This window comes from Berghia stephanieae, chromosome 2, assembly GCF_034508935.2.
Source record: "Berghia stephanieae isolate SIO BIC M18660-M18661 chromosome 2, UCSD_Bste_1.3, whole genome shotgun sequence".
Classification (NCBI taxonomy): domain Eukaryota; kingdom Metazoa; phylum Mollusca; class Gastropoda; order Nudibranchia; family Aeolidiidae; genus Berghia; species Berghia stephanieae.
In genome coordinates, this window is record NC_088361.1 from 903770 (window position 1) to 912086 (window position 8317).

Consider the following 8317-nt stretch of genomic DNA (forward strand, 5'->3'; position numbering starts at 1 on the left):
ATGTAAAGAACACACGCCCATGTTATCAGTCACATCCTCAAATTTCAATACATTAGGCAGACGTGAAATCCAAAGCCTTTTTGTTTCATCGTCAGTTGGAAAACGATAAACAGAAATCTTTTCATCTGGTGCCGATGGTGGATTATCGCGAGTGGGACGATATCCACTTCGACAATTTACGACTGAGCACTTCCTCCCCTTTTTATATTAAATCCTGTTGGAAATCACAAACAAATTAATCCTGAAATGTTAGAATGCTGTGGAAATAAGAATCATTTCATAAAAATCATTTTAAAAAGGAAAAAAAATCAAATTTAACAGACTCTCATCAAAACACGCCATGTCTGATAACATTGGATGAGAAAGAGAAAGTAGAAATCTTGAGCCTTGACAAAATGAGGTTTCACTGCGTATTCTATGTCCGGTATGTAAGAGCTCCATGAAAGTAACCGAAAAGAAAATGTAAATACGTTTTTCAAACAGAATAAATCAGACATACATTTTTTGTCAATTATAAGTGGGACTGGAACTTGTTTTTTTATTCATTACTTATTGTATTGTGAAGTTTATATCCTTAGACAGCTATACGAGCCATTAATCATTGCTGGTTAATATTTCATGTAATATGTAACGCGGAAATCATAGGATTTGCAGAGCTCTATTAAATTTAATCTTAATTAATAGGGCGATTCTGTGAGTGGAGAGGTTGACAACCTATGTAAAGCGCTCAAGTGATTTTGGAGAATTGGATTCAAGAGTCTGATGTCACGTCGCCCAGCAACGGCGGCCATAGTGGTTCTAAACAAAGAAAATCGGTACTTTTTATTCTTCATCCTGGCTAGAACTTTTCATATGTCTTGTGATCAGAATATATAAAAGTCAAAACCTGATCAGATTTATAATGTATTTTTTCCTCTGGATACGTTTTTATGCTCGTCGGAGAAATATTTCATAAGCGCGTCCGCCATTGTTCCGATAGTTTAGAGCCAGTTACTAAGTTACCATGCGTCATTACGAGGGAAGTGACGTTACGACTGTTGAAGCGTATTATCACATAATGTTGTCGTTAATAAAAATTTAACCTTCACCTTAAATACCACATTACAAAGGTTTTACTCATCTTGTGTGTTTAATGTTTGATTTGGCTGGCGGATGTTGTGAGTATTTTAGCAAAACACATAGCATCATTTGTTAAACGGATAATATTTTGAATTTAATTGTAAGTTCAATAAAAAAATAGATAAATAAATTGATATACTGATTACCCTACTCACAGACAGACAGACTCACACACACACACACACACACACACGCACACACACAAATACACATGATGACACATAGGTATTGTTTGTTTCGTTTTAATAATTTTACGGCCATTACGACACGTTTAGGTCATTTCAGCGCCAGTAAAAAAAAAAGAATAAAATTGGATAGTCAAAAAAATTTCGATTAATTTGAGAACACCTAAAAGTCTAATACAGATATTTGTATATTTATTAAAATAAATCATATACCAGTACATAACAGAGTGATGATATTTATAAGGAAAGAAAATCAATCACCAAAACTATAATTATACATTTGACTGTTCTCTTCCAAGCTAAAAACTACAGCCAGGAAGAAAAAAAATAGACTTAATTTCATTCTAAGGCAAAAACAGAGAGCCAAATGAAAAACAGAAAAAGTTGGGATAAAAAACATACAAGTTACCTTCTTGCTCCCTGCGGGAGGACAAAATACAAACACTCAAAAAGTGTATATTTTCATTTCCATACTCACACACACAAACACACACACACACACACACAACCAAAAACAGACACTTATAAGCAAATACACACATAAATACAAATACGAGACTGACAATAACATAATATTTTTTTAAAGAGACACAAGAGGAGCAACGGCAAAAAGGGACACGTCCAGTGTTACCAATAAAGATTAATGTGTCTAGCCTCAACCTCAAAGGCAATTAAAACAACAAAGGCACATCTTAACCAGCAGAAGCAAACATTGATCCATATATATATATATATATATATATATATATATATATATATATATATATATATATATATATATATATATATATATATATATCTGTCAAATCAGAGGTCTGAGGGTCGATCCCCAGTCAAGGCAGGTGGCAGTTTTTTTCTCTCGTGTTTTCTCTATGCTTCATTGTTTCATAATATATATATATATATATATATATATATATATATATATATATATATATATCTGTCAATTCAGAGGTCTGAGGTTCGATCCCCAGTCAAGGCAGGTGGCAGTTTTTCTCTCGTGTTTTCTCTATGCTTCATTGTTTCATATATATATATATATATATATATAATATATATAATATAATTATATATATATATATATATATATCTGTCAATTCAGAGGTCTGAGGTTCGATCCCCAGTCAAGGCAGGTGGCAGTTTTTTTTCTCTCGTGTTTTCTCTATGCTTCATTGTTTCATACCAACATTTCCACATTTACTTTCTATTTTTGATCTAATTTCAGAATGCCAGCATTATAGAGATCATTATTCCATGGGAAATAAATTTAACATTTTGAATATATAGGGCACACAACAGCGTTAATCATAGTCTTTTTGTGTTGCGTAGAGAAGACGGGCTAGGGGGTGGGGTAAAGTGAACTGTCGCTAAATTGAATCTTTCGCATTCCCGGGTTGGCAAGCAAATTTTGAAACACACTCATTATTTACTCGAATTTAGTCTTTTCACAGGGGCACTTTCTAAAATAAAATGGCAGCCTTCATCTCCTGCGATAAGCATTGTTATTGAATTATAACCTTATAGGGCTAATTTGCAATAACTTTCCTGTCTACTTAATTACTGATCTCAAGTTACACGTTTTACATTCAATAACTTTAATAGTTTTATAAGAAAACATAATTTATTAAGTTTAATCTAGAAAAGCAAATAAACAATGAAAACAAATGAAAAGGATGAAGAATAAGAATTTCTGCAAGTGCCCATAAGGCCCTTTTATTGAAAATAGTGTTTGTCACTTTTACATATATATATATATATATATATATATATATATATATATATATATATAATATATATATATAATATATATATATATATATATATATATATATATATATATATATATAATATATACATATATATTTATTTTATTTTTTTTTTTTAAATTTTTTTTAATTTATTTTTAAAATATTTTTAGCAACTCTTTCATGGACATGCATTAAGGTCTACTCTGTCAACACATTGTAAATAATATTATCTTGTCCTGTCTAATCGGAATCGGCCACTTCTTCTGGGCACGTTGTTATAAAATTACTTCCTTCCTTACACTCAATGTGCAAGCCCTTGAAGGATTGTAGTCCAGCGATTTTCTTAACTGAGTAAAAAAATAGTACATTTCTGAGAATTAAAGTTTATCATCTAATGAAAATGGCTTTTATCGATATATTTTGAAGTGAGAATATTAAATTTGTATATAACAATCTTATTTGTTGTATTTTGAGTCCTCGGCTTGCTTTTATTTTTGAGGGGGAGGGGGGGGGGGGTACTGTCACAGGGGAAATTAACGGCATGGCATTTTTCAGCTGACACGCAATTAAGGCCTCGTGGACGAAGACGAAACTTCACAACTCTATGATAACTCGCTCAAACTACGCCACTATAGGACAACAAAAATTAAGTGCGAACATCTACCCTACCTTCAAAATAAAGGATCATGAATTAACAGGACCTGCTAGCCTTTTATAAACCTGCCACTTACAACAAGACATTCTGTCCAACAAAACATCGTCAAGAGCAGACGTGTTTATCTTGGTTTATCTAGTTGTTATCTAGCGCTGGTCGGTACTCCTTGAGACCAGAGTACCTATCAGTTATTTATTTCATGCTGTCGGGGCGTTAGCCTTATATATATATATATATATATATATATATATATATATATATATATATTTATTTATTTATTATAATATTTATTATTGTATATATTATATCCCTGTATGAGGGCACTCCAGTCCGGAAGACTGGCCAAAGAAGAATAACATGGAGAAATCTGACGGCATGCTTATATTTGATCAAAAACCAGATTTCTATCCCTTCCTGCTTTGGCCACAGGAATCCAAACTCCCACCTGTTCATCAAACGGCATCAAATGTACACCCTGAAGCAGAGCGACTCTCAGTTCGGCTAAGGACCTCAGCTGCTACGAAGATAAAAATCACACCAAAAAATATTGTGATTTTGCTTGTTTTATCCTTAGCCCAACGATGAATCATAAACATTAAAAATATAAAACATTATAAAATGTAAATTCGTACCTTATCATACTATTTCTTACTTTATTGTCAATTATAAATGGGACTGAAATTTGTTACTTCATTACTTAATGTATTGTGAAGGTTATATCCTTAGACAGCTATACGAGCCAACAATCATTACTGTTAAATAATTCCATGTAATATGTAACGGGGAAATCATAGGATTTGCAGACCGCTATATAATTTAATTCTAATTAATAGGGCGATTCTGTGAGTGCAGGAGCTGACAACCTATCTAAACGTTCGTGTGATGTGGGGATTCCTACTAATTTTTCTAAAACTATAAAATTTTATTCTCTACTTTAAATACCACAGTGCAATTACTATTGCTCCATTGGGTTGTGATAGTTAAAAAATCAAATATAAAATTTTACATGAAAGCAATAAAGCACCAAGCTATTGTTGTAAAGCTATAAAAATTATTTCAAAGGAAAATAATATGCAAATTACAGGGTACCACTTGTTAGCGGGAGCTCCTGGTGTGGTCCTTCTTTTGAATTTTACTTAGTTCCTCTGACCCCTGTTGAGTGGTGGATCTCAAATCTCATGTACGTATTAATCTGAGTTCTAGGATAAAGTAATGAAGTATTTTAGTTTAAATAATCTTTGTGATAATGGTAAATTGCTTTTTTTTTTTTGGTCAAAAGCAAACCACTAGGTTGTGTGTAGGGGGATTCGAATTTTTATTAGTGGTTCTATATTATATATTATTTAGTTAAACGACTTTACCGTCACTCCATCGTTACTGATTGAAAGTTTGAATTCCACACAGTTCACAAATTTGACCTTGGATCCGCATCTATACTCCTCTGAAGCACATAATGGACGGTGCCCGTATTTCGAGCCGAAATTAATCCCGGCAACCCTTGTTTCTAGAATCCCTGACTTTCGACAAAGCAACGTATACGAGATGGAAGTTGGTTTGGACGAATTCAACCCCTCGAGTTGGCAGAAACATCAATTCCTCTGAACTGGGGGAGTAGTTGCCAGGCTTTTCCACCAGCAAGAGGAGGCATTGGGTGACATCGAACTGACTCCGGTCGAGAACTTGCCTCACGGCACACCCACTTCATCAATGGGGACTTGTCCCGTTGTGATCAAGAGCCCGAAACTGCAAAGCATCGAGTTGAACGTTGCGTTGTGACGAAGTTTCCGGTCGTGTTCGCGACCGTACACGATTGCGGCGATGAGTTCGCGTCCTGGATGGATCATCATGACATAGTTGTGTGACACCATTAGAAGCTCAAGCCACATACAAATAAGGCTGTAAACTGGGTGCATTCATTTTCGTTTCGTGTTGCCCTCAGTTGGTCTCCTCAATCTAGCAAACTAAGTGCACCTTTCTCGTTTTTAGTTGTCATACCGAACACGGAATTAAAACTTATCTGATTTTCTTTCATCAGCAAAGTGAAACAACAGATGAAATTATTATTATTTTTAATGTTTTAGAACACATTTGAATGATTCGTATGTAACCCACTGTCGCTAAACGGCATTATATCATGGTAGTTTATATGCTATAAGCTGAATTCATAGTCAAACCACGAGACATAGGTCAAGTTTTTATGCTTTATTTAGGAGCAAGACAATCATGTATTAAACTGTCAAATATTAAATCTGATATTTCTTGTTATTTTACTTTAGGAATCTAGACCAATCCGACAGAATACCGTTTAGAGACGATAGATCAAAAATGTATAAATCGAAGTTTAAATGTTTTAGATTACATGTAGTTTTTTTGTGCGGGTGGCTTTCATATGTTTGTTGTGAGTATATTACACAAAAGTACAAATATCTATAACACATTGTTCACGAACTTGAAGCGAACGGTGACGAAACTGAATGCACTCGGTTTACAGTAAAAAACAATGTTCATATTATAATATCAAATCACTTGAGATTGATGACTGCTCGTAATGGTAAGTATCGTGTTAGCATTGTAGCGAGTAATTGTCTGTTTTAGTGGCTTTCTACACACCAGCATGCGGGTAAAACTCATTGAGACATAAATTCATGTTTTATAACACACGACGATGACAATTTTAATGTCTCTGTCAATAGATATAGAAGTTGATAATAATTTCGATTCCGCGGAGATGTTTTCTAAAATCATCTTTGCCACTCTTATATGCCTTTAGAACAATGTTTGCAGTATTTGTGATAAATTTAATATTACTCCAGTGGAACCCTGTTCTGTCATTTTCACGTGTTATCTCTTTTTATGGAGTTGTGTTAGGTTTTCAGTGATTGGAGATAAAAAATATAAAGTGAGTAGATGTGACTCATATATAAGGGAACAACACAAAACAAACAACGTTTCGGCCCTTGGCCTTCGTCAGGAGACAGTAAACAAAAACACAAACAAATATGTAAATTTACAAAATATCACATTTTGTCAAATGTGGAGAGAGGGGGGGGGAGAGAGAGAAATAATGAGAGAGAGAGAGAGAGAATGGAGAGGATGTGTATATGTTTGTGTATGTGTGTCCGTGTGCGTATGTCTGTGTATGTGTATATATAGTAAAAGTAACTGCAAAAAGGTCTTTAAAATGGGGATGGGGGTGAGAGAGCGATTGATTGGGTGGTTAGTATATCATACCAAATATATATCAATGAACAAAATGAGAGGAGGAGAGATAGGTAGATAGAAGGAGATAGATAGAGAGAGAGAGAGAGAGAGAGAGAGAGAGAGATGGATAGATAGATAGGTAGATAGAAAGATAGATAGATAGATAGATAGATAGACAGATAGATAGATAGAGAGAAAGGGAGAGAGGATGTAAGTTTCCGTGAGTGGTCGGTCTAAGACTGGTAGAAGGAGTTAGTGTGTAGGTAGGTATGTATTAAGGTAGAGATGAAGGCGGAGGAAAAGGTAAGAAAGAATAGTTGTAATTTTAACGTAATTTGGAGAGACTTAATATCGGGGGAAAAAAAAATTAATAAAATAAAATATAATAAAAAAAAAAAAAATAAAAAAAAAATAAAAAAAAAACAAAAAAAAAAAACAAAAAAAAATAATTTTTTTTTTTTTTGGGGGGGGGGGGGGGGGGGGGGGGGGCTTTTTTTTAGAAAAAAATGAAAGAGGTGAGAAAGGGAAAAGAAGTAAATATGAAAATGAAACTTATCGAATAGATGATGATGGAATCGTTGATCCGCAGGATTGGAGGAAGAAATAAACACAAATAGAATGGGCTTATGCAAACCGAATGAAGAAATTAAAACTGGTAGAGTTGGAGATGGTCAAGTGGGGATGGGGCGGTGAGAGGGAGAGGGCACTGAGTGCGAAGGACGAGTGAGCAAGTAATATGGGCGTCCAGGCGAGTCCTAGATTCTAGTGGTGGATGGAGAGATGGATAGAAGGATGGGGATGGGGGAATGGAGGAAGGAAGAGTGAATGAGTGAAAGGAGGGATATGAAGAGAGGAGGAGTAAGGTGGAGGATTTTAAGAGTGCATAGGAGAGGGTGACTCAGACTAGCAGTGGTTGACTATAGATTAAAATAAATAAATAAATAAATAGATAAATGTATAATGATAATCATTGTTTGTTTATTTTATTGATGCGTTGGGTTTAGTTAAAAAACTCACAATATCTGCAGACCGGATATGACGTTCCAACACAAAACACTATGCGTAATCTTAAACATCTATTTCCTGATTAATAGATAGAACGAAATTGACGTCACTCATCTCTTTGTTGTTTTTTTAGCCAGTCATTTTATGAATAGTTATCTTTAAAATGGCTGGTTAAAAACGATAATAAAGAGCTGAGTGACGTCAATTTTGTTTCTTTTATAAAGTTGGAGTAATCTACAATCTACAAACCAGAGCATTCCCTTTTTAACAAGACAAAAATCAATAACAATAATTCGATGATTTTGGTTATGAAATTTATTTTAGGAAGTGACATCTCTCTGTTACCTTCTTCCCTCGACATAAGATTGGATGCAATTTCCGTATGTTTCTATTAAACAATGAGA

At 34.1% G+C, this 8317-nt stretch overlaps 1 protein-coding gene across 4 annotated transcripts in view; it reads left to right on the forward strand.

The window, feature by feature from the left end:
• The first annotated feature begins 6347 nt into the window (after window positions 1-6347).
• LOC144964137 (uncharacterized) overlaps window positions 6348-8317 on the forward strand; it is a 37169-nt gene continuing 35199 nt past the window's right edge. For 2 of the 4 annotated variants that reach the window (XM_078898069.1, XM_078898071.1), the window contains exons 1-2: window positions 6375-6386; window positions 8138-8293. The gene's annotated coding sequence lies outside the window, so the exon portion shown is untranslated. Of the gene's footprint in view, window positions 6387-8137 lie in introns of all 4 variants that reach the window. The other 2 variants (XM_078898068.1, XM_078898070.1) reach the window with 2 other exon arrangements.